The 14,765-nt window shown below is 41.0% G+C and overlaps 1 protein-coding gene across 6 annotated transcripts in view; it reads right to left on the bottom strand.

Annotated features, from left to right (window-relative positions):
* Nucleotides 1-14,765, bottom strand: part of Slc25a26 (solute carrier family 25 member 26) — a 155,593-nt gene that overhangs the window by 87,905 nt on the left and 52,923 nt on the right. The window lies entirely within an intron of this gene.

Below are 14,765 nucleotides of genomic sequence, written 5' to 3'. Positions count from 1 at the left end.
CACGCTCCTTTGAACTAATAATTCAGAGAATTGGTCAGTATGTTGAACTAATTAGCATGCTTAACGCTTGCCAATTCTGATAGTTCCAATTTTTTATTTTAAGAAACAGAATATAAATAATAGGGTTTTGATTTTTTTTCACACACACATAGAAATATGAGAAAACACAGGGCCATTTCAAGTTGACAAAATTGTATACATTGAATAATGTCTCATGAAGCCTCATCACTGAAGGACATCCATTAACATTCTCTAAACTGTGAAAAGAGCTATAAATTATTTGGGGGGGGGGCATGTGCTTAGCATGAGACTAATTTGACAACTTTTTTAACGTGTAGTCATGGTTTTAGAGCTCTGGTATACATCTAACATCTCACATAAGGAATCACAGTAGAGTGTTCCTGCTAAAAGATAAGACTGAGTTTTCCATTCCAACAAGTAAACTTATTCAAGACCTTCTAAGTGAAACCCCACACCTATGCCAAGAGTGAAAGGACATGCCTTTATTATCCAGCCCTTGGAGCTTCACACATTTGCTACAATGATTTTTCCTGTTATTTGTGGTGCTCAGTGAAGAATCCAGAGAAAACAGGTTAGTGGATATTAAATAGTATGTCACTGTGACTGGGGAGGTAACTAACATCAGTTGGATTTTTTTAATCTTTCCTATCCAGCACTGATGTTTTACAGTGACCCTTTTCTACAGTTAACCTAAGATCAATGCAAGGGACCTTCTGACAAAGCCCCACTTGAACTTCTGCTTTTCCATCTAACTTGTCTCAAGTTAGGCACAGGGGTGGGAAAAGTGCCAGCTCCCAAGGGAGTCAGTGCCCAACTCTAGGCAGGAACTCCAAGCTCAGAGTTTTAGTAGCACTTGAAAAACTTATTTCAGTTAAAAAACATCCTTAAAAGCAATTAAGTACATATTTATTAGAATGCTTCCCAATATCAACATACCAATCTCATTCCTCTCTCCTCCTTTTAGGAAGTTATGTAAAAGCATTACTCCAAATTCAGCTCACTCAGAGATAAGGGTTCACCTCCCTGACTGGTGACGGCTCATTCCTACACCTGTCGGCACTTTCAGATGTTCAACTGCTGAGGAACTAGCTTTGTGCCCCACTCACTCCACAACCAATCCAGGTAAGCTAAAAAGTACAGGGCTACCAGGTCAGGGGGCAATAACTGTTCTTGCAAAATGGTTAAGTACGCCTTATGATCTGTAAGATACAAACACAATGCCATGCCTACAGTCTTTTGCATTGAAAAATCTCCCATGAATTCCACAGTGCAACCTGCTCCTTTTTCCAATAGGTAATGTCAAGATCAGTTTTATTATATGATAATGTAACAACAATTTGAAATAAAAAAGAGTGGCCCAATCTCTACAAGGAAATACTATTTCAAAGATCAAAATTATAAGAAATGCCCTTCTAATTCACTGATATATACACATTAACAGTAAAGGATTCAATATAAAATAGGCATTGATAGAAAAATGGAAGGAAAAGGGTATGAAATACACAAAGGTTTTGGAATGTTTTAGTTAGCCTTTCCTATCCATTAAGAAAGGTAGAGGAGGAGCTGGAGAGATTCCTCAGTGATTAAGAGCATTTGTTGCCTTTGCAAGAGGACCCAGGTTCAGTTCCCAGTACTCACATAGTGGCTCACAACCATCTATAACTCCACTTCCAGGGGATCCAGCACCCTCTTTTGACCTCCACAGGCACTGCACCCATGAGGTTCACTTATACGTATGCAGGTAAAACACTCAGACACATAAAATAAATCTGGGTTAAGGAAGGAAAGGAAGTACACACACACACACACACACACACACACACACGTACGTTTGTAGGATTTTTTTCTAAGCCAGCCTACTCCACCAGTTAAAAAAAGAAAATTCCTTGGTAAATCAAAACATCATCTTTCAAGACAGATGTTCAGAAATATGCAAACAAATACCTGAGCATGACAAGAAAGCAAAGACATCTCCTGGCACATGGCGAAGAATGAATACACACCTGTTCACACATAAAACCACACAAATATCACCAACTGATTTTAACCATGGTACAAAAGCATTTCAGCAGAGAAGAGCCTTTGAACACATGGTGTTGAAACAACTGCACACTCGTATGCAAAAAATAACCTACAATCTAAACTTCATCCCCTAAATCAAATCACTTCAAAATGCAAAAGATAAAACCATGAAGTTTTTAGAAGAAAAATAGAATTTTACTGTACATCCTAACAATGGAATACCACCAGCAATAAAAAACAACTAACAAGAGTGACCAGGAAGAATCTCCAAGGCATTATGCTCACCCAGTGCAGGACATTATGTGCCTCCTTTATAAAATAACAGAAACCAGTCTTGGGGCTGAGGAGATGGGTAAAAAATGTTTGCCACACAAGCCTGATGACCTGAATTCAGATCCCTGGAACCATGTAAAAGTCAGGCATGGTGGCATGCTCTCTGATCCCAGCATTCCTATGATGAGGTAGGAGGCAGAGACAAGAGAATCCCTGGAAGCTTGAGGGCTAGCCTGTAGCACACAGCCAGCAGCAAACAAACAAAACCCTGATTCAAACACAGTAAAAGGCTAAGACTGACACCCAAGGTTATCCTCTGACCTCCACCAAGTCATGACAAGTATACATTCCTCCAAAACACAAATATTTTTAAAAATTAGAAACCAGGTCAAATATTGAAAAGCCAGGAAACTGGAAAGGGGCCATTGAGGGGGGATGTAGATCTTAAGGGAGGGAGGATAGTAGACCATACATGATATGAAAGAGGAAAGCAGAATGACAGAAGGGAAATTTCAACAGGGAAGGGGATGGGAGGGAGGACAGGAGAGGGTGAACAGAGGGAAAACTAACACTAAGGATGTTTGGAAAGGCTGGGTGGAGACATATTTTATAACCTTCCTAAATACATATATAAATATATACAAACTAATTGGCATTACCCTGCACAAGGAATAATGCTCCTTCCAGAAGCCATAGGTTGCAAAATAAAAACCCACTGTCAGGTATGGGGTGCCTCCCCTCACTTGTTGATCACAGGTGTCCCAGACAGCCACTGCTTTTAGTTGCCCAGCATTAAGTGATGGTAAGGCCCTGTTATTGCTCAAGAAACCACACTTTGGTCACAAGATATGGAAAAAAAAATCAAACTTGTGCTCTTTCTGTTGGCTAGCTTTCATAGTACTAGAAGGTACTATGCAGGCTGCTGAGGGAAAAAAATTATCAATAGTCTTACTCAGTTGTTAACCCTAAGAGCAACAAAATGACCAGCCTGGCAAGATGTGCCCATGGGTACAACAGTGGCATGAATGTTATAGAAGTAACTGGTTTCTGATTGAATTTAAGACGCACTCCAGATGAGGAACACATGTCTGGTACTGTAAATCTGGCCAAGAACCCATGACTGGGGAGCTCACAGGCCCTAGAAGTAAATTTACTACCATTATTTTACTAAATGGACATAGTATCAAACTGCCCTTTAAATTTGTATCTCTATACCCATAGATTAGACAGCTCCAGGCCACATAAGAGAAATTTCTTTGTACAGTGGATGGTGGTTAACACAGAAACTCACAACTGGTCAGAGTACAGAGAAGAAACGCCTCTGGAGTGCTCAGTGATAAATGGGACATTTCTATCATACTTCCCTCCACCCAAGGTTCAGGGAACATTTCAGATATGGGGTGGGGGAACAACAGTAAGAGCCAGAGGTCCAGGCAAAGCACTATCTTCTGAACGTGATAGAACTACTGCACTCAAGAAGTCTCAGTAACTGTGGCTGTCTGCAAAAGACCTCACAAGAGGAATCAAGTGAGGCTAGGTAAGACGGGCACAGCTTGTGACACCAGAAAAGGAGCTTATCAATGATGAATTGGGCAGATGTCAAGAAGAGAGACTTAGCAGTCCTCAAGAGGTCCTCACTGACCGAATTTAGGGAGTTAAGAATCAAACTGAACAGCAATGGTAGTGATCATAATCAATTGGATAAAAGAGTTCTTGACTGTGGTGATAAGTAGTATCAACCTGTGGACACACTAAAACCACTAAACTGTCACTTCAGATGAATGAATTAGAGAACGTGACTTATAGACCAACAAAGCTGTTAGTGGGGATGGGGAGGGGGTGGGGAATCCATGAGTTCATAGTGAAAATAAAAAAATAAGGTTGGGCATAGTGGCACGCGCCTATGATCCTAGCACTTGGAAGGCAGAGTCAGGTGGATCTCCTGAGTTTGAAGCCAACTTAGTCTATGTAGCAAGCTGTGGGCCAACTGTGGCTACATAGTAGAGTCCTGTCTCAAAAGAAAGGGAAAAAAAAAAGTTAACAACACAAAAGATATCTAGGGGTGAAGAAAACTCTTCTTCACAGATGAATGCCAGTTAATGAATTCAGAGGAAAAAGGCAGTATTAGGAAAACCATCATTTTGCAATACCAGTGTAATAAATGTTTCAAGCAAGAAGCATCCACAGATGTTAAAACCATTAGGTGAAAGATTATTGGGGAACAGGATAGTCACATGACCTCAAAGTATTTCCCCATGGATCACTTCTTAATAAAAATTAACTGCATTCTCAGTGTGTGGAAATAAGAGAGTAACAACTTACTCAAATGAAGGAACAGGGTACTACATGCCTCTTATCATAACACAACAGGGAATACCCAAAGACATTTATGTGTATCTGTGTAAAAAGGGTGCAAATAAAGTGACCTGAGTCCAATCATTAGGAAATCAGACAACCCACATCATGTGACTTCACGGGACAGGCGCCCTGAACAGTACAGGAATGTCAATGCCGTGGGAAAACAATTGGGGAGATCAAAATCAAGTGCAGTGTGTGATTCAGTTTTTAAGGAGACACTGAAGTTTTTGCTACTGAGATATGCTATGTACGCTATGTACACTCCCCCCCCCCAATCAGATGTCTACAAGGATAAAGAAAACCCCTCGGTAAACAAATGTGTGAATCAACAGATAAATAAACACACAATGTAACAGTTACAGATTTGTCAGTCAACATAAGGCCTATCCCATACACCAGAGAAATGGCAGGGCAGAAAGAAGAGAGTGATGGAGGATGGGAAGACACAAATGTAGGACTTAACATGTAGAAAACTAATCAAATATATTTATCTGGACTGCCAAGATGAGACAGGGCTGGAGAGGAGCACAAAGCAAGGCACTTCCCATCTTCCACCCCAAAGACTCCATGTTAGTTACTTTTCTGCAGCCCTGATAAAATAACACGACCAGGAAGACTTGGGCTTAGGGGTCCCAGAGGATGTGTCCATCATGGTGGGGAGGCAAGGTAGCAGGCAGGCACGGTGGAAGCAGGAAACTTGAGAGCTCACATCTCACAGGGGAAGACAAAGCAGAGAGCACTAACTAGAAGTGGGGAAGGCTATGAACTCTCAAGGCTGGCCCCCAGTGACACACTTCCTCCACTAAGGCCGCCCCTGCTAAAGATTCCATGCCCTCCCAAACAGTGCCAGCTGGGGACAAAGTGTTCTAACATTGGAGCCTCTGGGGGGCACTGCCCATTCGAACCACCAAAAACTGGTGTTTAAATGCATTATTCAAAAGTTTGGACATCAAAATAACCTAAAAACAAAGGCAGTTTTCAAAGGCTACTCTAGAAAGTAAGAGAAGACTGGAGCGGGCTGGGCAGCCTGCTCTGCACCAAGCATTCTGTGGACTGTTTACACATATTCAACAAAAAGGTAAAAAGAAAAAGAAAAATAGTTGGGAGGTTTTTTGCTTCTTTTTGCTTGGAGGTAGTTTTGTTTTATTGTTGTTGTTGGTGGTGGTTTGCTTTTGTTTGTTTGAGACAGGGTCTCTCTGTAGCCCCAACTGGCCTGGAACTCGCTATGTAGACCAGGCTGGCCTTGATCTCACCTCTGTCTCCAGAGTACAGGGATTAAAGGAGTCACCACACCCAACAAAAAAGTTACGTTTAAAATTTAACTTGCCATTTTTAAAACATTGTTTTAAATTATTTCACATAATGCCCAAATCTGACCCTAATTTTAACTTTTCAAATACTTTATAGATTTTTCGTAGAAGTTGCTAAGATGGTAGGAAGTCCACATACACTGTGCAGCTGGCTCCAGAAAAGCTAATGAAAGCGGCTACCAACGGGCTTAGATGGGAGTCTGGAGGTAGCGCGCATGCTAACGACTCTGCAGGCTTGTTTCCAACTTTGGAAAACAGAACAGCACCAATGAAACAAAACACTGACCAGCAGTGCTGCAATACTAACAGCTAAACGACACAGCTGTTTCCTGTTCCTGGACCCGGGGCAACATCTCAGAGAGCCGGCATCTCATCTGGGTTGGTATGATGCTTCCCCGTGATCATACGGAAATTGGTTGTAGTTGTTTGATTGGGAGGGAGGAGAAGACCAAAGAGGCACTGTGTAAGTAATGTCTGTGATCTTACTACTGGTGATGTGAATGTCAATCACTTGGAAAAGTTGTGTCTGCTAGCTGTTCCAACGGTAAAATTACTATTTTTCTCTTTATTATTGATAAACAGCTTGAGGAAAATACTTTGAGACTATTTCTTTTAATAGCTGACAAAGATTTTATACATATATTTATACAGACATACACTGTGATGATCACCCGATGCACTTATTGTGTAAGTCACTCGTGACAAATGAATACCACCCACCCGTCACCAGCAATGGGGCACTTTAGACCCCCAGAAGGCGCGACCTACACCTGTGACCAACATCTATCCTACTCTGCCAGCCTGGGAGCCACCAAGCTGTTCTGTATTTCTCAAGTTCAATGTTTCTAGCTTCTACGTGTAAGTGCAATCAGGTATTGCTTGACTTCCCCTTACAACATTCATTTTGATAAGTTAAATATGTTTATAGTTCTTTTCTCGTGGAGATGCACAAGGAAGTATTTGTGCATAAAGACTTCAGAGCTGCGGAGGTACAGCCAGCAACTGTGGGCACAAGAGAACAGCATGGCGAAGGGGTAACAAGTTTTCATTTTTTCAAATGCTGCCATGGTAAAAAAAAAGTTATAAGAACCTCTCCAGGTGAGATGGCATATCTCCACAATCCCACTACTTGGGAGGCTGAGACAGGAGGTTTGAGTTTGAAGCCAGCCTGGGCTACATAAGGAGACACTTTGTTTTGGGTTTAGTTTTTGGTTTTTATTTTTATGTTTTTAAAGGCAGAGTTTCATATATACCAGGCTGGCCTCAAAGTTGACATATAACCAAAGATAACCTTGGGATCCTGTCTCCACCTCTAAAATGCTAGAATTACATGCATGTGTTATGATACCCAGTTTTATGAAGTACTGGGGACCGAATCCAGGGCTTCAAACATGCTAGGCAGGCACTCTATCAACTGACACTGTCTTTAATTTAAATGACACTCTCTTAAACATTTAAAAATAAAGTTCTTTGTATGTATACACCAAGAGTTAAAAAATTTATGCATTCGTGTATCTTGGATCATGTCACAAAAGATGGTTATCTGCTTAGATTTACAAGATCCAATCTGAGCTCTGAATCATTGGTGTCAGGCAAACAACGCAAAAGCTTCCACATTCTTGCCAGTTGGGGTTTCTGGCATCAACGTTTAAAACGCAGGCCTAGCACACCCTCTAGTGTTCTATTCTGTACCACAAGCTTGGCAAACAAATTTAGTAACAAGAAGCAGGTTTTCAGAAGTGTCCTCTCACTGGGCTCCTCTTTTCCAGCACTCCATAAATCTAATTACTCAGATATGTACCAAAACCATATCAATACCAAACCATCAACTTTCCATCTATTGCAAATGCTGAAGCCCAAAGAAAGAAAGCTAGAAGACTAAGAAGAAGTCAGGACATGTTTTAAGCAAGTTTAGTACATTAGGTGAAAGAGGACACTGAAGTCAGCGGTAGCACAGAAATGCCTAATTTAGAAACATGTCAATCAGTTCTGGGTCCATTTCTACCCTTTAGAATTCTTTAAAGCTCAGAAATTGTGCTCTGGAGCTGGGGAGATGGCTCAGCTGGTTCCCCAGCACCCATGTTTGAAAAAAAAAAAAAAAAAGCTGGGCAGAGACAGGAGGATCACTGGGGCTTGCTGGCCACCATCCTAGCTCCAGTCCAAGTGAAGACACCCTGTCTCAAGGAGATAAGACAGAGTAACAGAGCAGGACACCAACGCCCTCCTTACCTCCAAGCACAGGCAAGAGTGCATGCATACATACACATACACCACATGGTCACTCATGCACACACACACACACACACACACACACCACAAACATACATCTCTACATACACTACAAACACACTCATATACAAACACCTATACACACACCTACACACATCAGGAACACAATCACTCATAAATCCCTACACACACTCATATACATACTCTCACACATGTACACACAACTACACACTCACACACACCATGAACACACTCATAAACACCTGGACACACAAACATATACACACACATCTACACTCTCACACATATACCATAAACTTAGTCATAAAGACCTACACACTCTCTTTCATACATATATACATGCCCACATCCTCACACACCATGAATACATTCATAACCACCTACACACACATACTAACATGCTCGCACATTCACACACATGAAATCATGCCTCACTTTTAGCTGCCTAGGCCTTCATCCAACATTTGCACATTTACTGTCATTTATTTTCCTAGGGCTTACTGAAACTGATAATCAGTGCATTTATCTGTAAAATGTGAACAAGAGGCATACTGTGACCAGGAACACAGGCTTCGGAATTTCACATGCTTGCCCTCAAATTCCAGTCCCACAACTTCCTAGCTATATTAATTCTGTAAGCCACAGCTTACTGATCTGAAAAAAAGCTAATATTTTATAGTTTAACTGAAAGATTAAAATATGTGAAGCACATGATCACAATTAGTTTCAAACATTAACTATTGTCATTATATGAGCTGCAGGTAGTTTGGGCCAGGTAGTCAAATCTCAGAGAGAAACACTTTCAAGAGTTCCTTTAAACAACCACCTTCAACCTGGAATTGCTCATTAAAATTCTAAATTTGATTTCAAATCTAATTTTCTTAAAACATAAATGCAGTTTCTCTCTCTTAATCTTCCCTACAAGATGGTGTTCGTTGAGGCAATAAGATAACACACAGTAGTGGTATTCTCAAGATCACTTTCAATCCACAGAGTTCAGCAGCCACACTCACCATACATCCGATGAAGGATCTCAGTTAAGAACAGGCTCTTTACCATTTCTATACATCATTTCAGAAAATACCATTCATATATATGTATATATAATATTCACAGGAACAGCCTTAATAAGAGCTATTTGTGGAAGACATAAATTTTAAGAATTCCAGGAAATCTGTTAAGTCAAGAAAAAACTGACCCACTGGACAGGTAGAGAATTTATTGGTAGAAAACTGAATTTATCCGAGAATTAAGTTAGGGCTCTGTAATTCTTTTATTTATTTATTTTACATTTTATTTTATTCTGTGTGTGTGTGTTCAGGTGCAACAGCGCACATGTGGAAGTCAGAGGACACTTTGGGAAGTGGTTCTCTCCTTCCACTGTGTGAGTTCTGGGGATCGAACTCAGGTCTCTGGGCCTTTACCCGCAGAGCCATCTTGCATACCCAAGCATTTTCAAAACTTTATAGTGAAAGCAAATGTATTCAGAGAATGAGAAAAGAAAATAGCAGCTGGCTTTATGTAAACAAAACCTAAAAAAAACATGCACTAAAGGGCAAATTTTTCTACACTAAGATAATTTTACAAAATTAGTCTACTGAAAAATGTTTACTGAGGAGACGGTGAAAACCGTAGGCTAAAATCCAGATTTGAGGAGTAGTAACTCTAAGCTCTCGCACTGAGAGATTAGCTGAATGAACTATGCCTCGCCCTCCATCGATCATCTCCACAGTAGTTACACTGCAAATGCAATTAAGTGACTCATTTTATAAACCTCTGTGATTAAAGGGAAATTCATTTTCATTTGTTTAATATTCCCATTAATAAGAATGTCTTATTGCACATGTACGGAAAATGCTGGAACAAGAAAACAATGGACAAATCCCAAGAGCAAACAGGGATCTTTTTTCTTTCCCATGAAGCTAACGTTATGGAATTTAAACAGATGTTCTATTTGGTCATAGTTAATAACATGAATTATGGAGGATTAAAATTGGGTTCAATATGTTTGCATTGGATTTTAACTGAAAAATCACACTGAAAGTTTGAAAATGCTTCTCAACATTTTTTCCCCTTTTCAGAACTACTGAGATACAGAAAATATGTGAATGACCATGAGTTTTGTAAGGCTTAAGAAAATTGAAATTCTGTTAAGTATGCACTCTCTGGTACTGCATCACCTAACTAATGTACAGACCACAGGCATGGAGTACACAGACAGAAGAGGCAGTCCCCACACTTCCAGCCCCCTTTCTGTTACCTCGCCATTCGGAAACCATCATGGTGTCTAGTAGTGTGGGAACAAAAAAGAATCCAGCTTAATGGGACTTAAAAAAAAAAAAAAAAAAAAAAAAAAACAGGGGGGCTGGAGAGATGGCTCAGCAGTTAAAAGCACTGGCTGCTCTAGTAGAGGACACAGGTACAGTTCCCAGCACCCAAATGGCAGCTAACAACCATACTTAACTCCAGTACCCTCTGCAGGCATCGCACAGCACAGGTGCACTTAAAAACATGTACGCAAAACACTCATACACATAAAACAAAAGTAAATAAAAAAATTAAAAAACAACAACAGTGGGGTTAGAGAGATGGCTCAGTGAGCTAGGTGGTTCACTGTCTGCTCTTACAGAGGACCCAGGCTTGGTTCCCAGCACCTACATGGCAGCTAACAACCATCCATAATTCCAGTTCCAGGGGATCCAACATCCTCTTCTGTTTTCCTTGGGCACTGCATGACACAAGTGCACTTACATACATGCAGGCAAAACACTAATACACATAAAATAAAAATAAAGAAAATCATAAAACTTTTAGAGTTCTAACATATGTTAATATATCCAGTCTTACTTATAACTAAAACTACATTTTCATATCATAGATTGCTAGTGCCATTGGTAAGCCAAGGAACACTAAAGGTCCTGAATTCTTGGGAAAAGTACAGATTGGCACTTTCATGAAGAGAAGCTGTCAAAATTACACATGTTTAGGGCCTGGAGAGATGGCTCAGTGGTTAAGAGCACTGGTTGCTCTTTCAGAGACCCTGAGTTCAGTTCCCAGCAACCACATGGCAGTTAACAACTGCTATGCCCTCTACTGACCTCTGTGGGCACTGCATGCATGTGGTACACTTACATACATGCAGGCAAAACATTCATACACATAAAATAAAAAAATATTTTAAAAAGTTTTAATTACACACACTTATCCATTTAACTAAATCATTTTATGTCTTGGCATGTAACCTAAAGAGTCCTGACCATGTATAAGATGACACGCAAACAGCACTATGCACTATAGCACATCTGTAATGGGGAGCTAACTAAATATAGGTTCATTTATACATTGGAGTACTACACAATAATAAAAAAGATAGTAATCCTTATGAAGCATCTTAAAATGGTCTCAAACAAGGCATGGTGGTGCATACCTGTAATCCCAGCACTCAGAAGGCAGAGGGAAGATAGTCATGAGGTGGACACCAGGCTGAGCTACAGAGTGAAAGACTTTCTCAAAAGTACCAAGATATACAATAAAATGATCTCAAAATACACGCCGTTAAACAATACTACCACCACAAAAGTCAAGCCCGTAGCATCAAATGAATGGCTCTGGAAGACACAGAGTGACGACCCATGAAGTTTGGGTGAGATACTGAGACAACAGACAGCAGAGCTGGGAAGAAACTTTCAAGAACAATCCAGAAGGATTCCTGAAGGGACCTGGATCCAGTTGTAAAACTTAGGGGAATTCTAGTTGCCTGGAGGAGATGAGGAGGGTAACCAAGTTTGGAAAGGTACTTTAATCTCCTTGGAGTGAACTTTTCAATGAGTGTGATTTTTGCATCTAAATGTGTGGGCTTCAGTGAGCCTGCCTGGAGGTGGTGGGATAACCCTCACCTACCTCCAAACTCTCCAGTGGCTGCTCTCCTGTACTGGCAAGAAGCCAGGGGTCACCCACTACTAAAATGGCAGCAATCCTTGCACTGAGACAGTGCCAACAGGATCGCCCAAAGGATCTGAGCAGCCCAAAGCCACAAACTGGAAGCTTATCCTCTCAACCCCATAAAATCAGGATCTTTCTGTGGTGTCCCCCATGCCTTCCCCTCCAGTCCCATAGCAAACATGCAGCTGAGGTAAGAGGTTCTGTTTCTCCTCTGTGCAAACACCCCACCTTATTTACCAATGCTCTCTGAAAGTGTCCTCCCTTGCTTGAGGTCAATCTGGGAAACTTCTCTGCAAGCATGAAACACCTGATTCTACTTAGACACGCAACACATATACACACAGAGACATACACACAGAAGATACAGACATACAGAGAGACACACAGACACACATACAGATACACACACACACACACACACACACATTCCTTCCCTATCTTTCTGTTCCATCTGCTTATCTTTATGACTATTTCTAACTGGCAATCCTTCAAGAACTATGACTCGTGTGTGTGTGTGTACCTGTGTATTTGTGTGTATATAGGTATAAGTGTGTGTGTGTGTGTGTGTACACTTGTGTACACCTCTTTTTTTAAAGACAGGGTTTCTCATTGAACCTGGAGTTCACCATTCAGCTAGGCTGGCTGGCCAGTGAGCCCCAAGGATCTGCCTATCTCTGCCTCTCGAGCACTGGGGTTAAGGCATGTGCCACCACATCCTGCTTTTTAAGTGGGTTCTGGGGAATTTGAACTCAGGTCCTCAGGCTTGTCCAGAAGGCACTTTACCAACTGAGCCATCTCCCCAGCCCTGAGACTCACTCTTATCAACGTGACAAATGCTGAGTTCCACTCTGGGCAGCTTCCATGAAAACCTCTGCTGCACCACCCAGCCTTTCCTACACTGCACTGTGATGTTTTACATGTGTTCTACAAGCTCTCCACCAGAGCCCACTCTTTTAAGCAGAGTTGTTCTGCATAATGCCCAACACTCAGTGGAAATTCTCGAAGTGAATGATGGGCAGAATTCATAGGTAAAAGTCATCAGCTGAACTCCAGTTCTTTGGAAACAAATAGTCTTTCTCAGCTTTCTTCCCTCACCCAAGTCTTTCTAACTTCCATCCAACATGGCAAGGCTGCTCTGGACAAATTTCCAGGCCTATGGACCTGAAACCATCTTGACCCAGACCACAGATATGACTGTGCTCCCCACTTCCATCCTATACAAAAACCCCACTGTACCCAGATGCTGGTAACAGATAATTGGGCCAAAACCAAGAGAATGACAAAACCTGAAAGGGCGCAGTGAATAGGTTCATCTGTTGACCCTGCTTGGACTCAGTGTAAATAAAGTTCACAGTAATTCAAATAGCTCAGGAGGACATGGGGTGAGTATTATACAATCTCCACAGACATCAAGTGCATCAACGTGTGACCATGCTCACAGAATCCAAAGAATACACATCATTCCCCTTAGAATGCGTGGATTCAAACTTCAATCTCCTCCTAACAGGCTATTCCTAGGGAAATAAAACTATTTTAGAGAAAAAATTGCACACAGAGCAACCATGTACATTTCTGATAATCTTCACTAAAGCTTCCACGTATTTCTTACTGAAACAATCAAATGAGCTCTCGGCACAAAGATTTGATATTGCTGTCCGATTAATGTAAGAATCGAAACTATAACGCAAAAATTTTGTTTAAAGCAGACATATCACTTCTTATTTGTCTCACTTGAAAAGAAGCTACGTTTCATTCCACAATCATTCTTCCCTCATTCTACCCAAGAACGTGTGCAGAAGCAATACTTCAACCAAAATCAGTTCTGAAGGGTCCTTTATGAATACACCTGATATAGAAGACCCCGATTAAATGGCCAACAACACTGCCATTCTGAGTAAACAAAGTCATCTCGGTAAGGTTGCACGATCTGCAAGGATTGCAGCCAAAAAATTAATTACTAGCATGACATGTGTCAAAACAGATTTTTAAAAGAATGGAACACAGTTGCAACCATGTGTTTTATTTCTCTGCATGCAAAACTGACACTCTCTGGAATGAAAATAAATTCATTTACTCAGCCCCTTTCAGAAAAAGTTTTAAATGCTGATTACTGCTCTCTCCATGCTTTCCTATACCCTAGTGAAAGCCAAGTAACACAGAAAATGACGGCCAAATGAAGATGGCCTCTGAGAGACAGGCAATAGCCTAAGACAAGTAACTAACCCTGAAACACTCAGTTTGCCACCAAAGAAGCTGCCCAGAGCCCACACGAGCTAGACTTTACTGCAAGTTGCTACCTTGTGAAAACCAGTGTTTGGTGACATGTCACACAGTGCTGGTGCATCCTGGGGAAGACTGCAGGTTGCAGCAGCCAAGGGCAAGAGGATGGAGGTCAAAGCCTTTCGATATTCTGCCAGCTTTGACAGTGTCTAATTAGAAATATCTTTACAAATTAAAATGTTTTAGTAGCCCAGGAATTCCTAAGAAAACAGAAATTGTAGAGGAGATATTGACAAGGTCTCACATCTTCAATAGAAAGTTATGTACCAGACCTAGGACTTTTCTTACATTTCACACTATGGAAAAATA

The sequence above is a fragment of the Nannospalax galili genome, unplaced genomic scaffold (assembly GCF_000622305.1).
Source record: "Nannospalax galili isolate Female #2095 unplaced genomic scaffold, S.galili_v1.0 scaffold1051, whole genome shotgun sequence".
Lineage (NCBI taxonomy): Eukaryota > Metazoa > Chordata > Mammalia > Rodentia > Spalacidae > Nannospalax > Nannospalax galili.
Note: the sequence above shows the minus strand (reverse complement) of the source record. Positions and strands in the feature narration are given on the sequence as shown.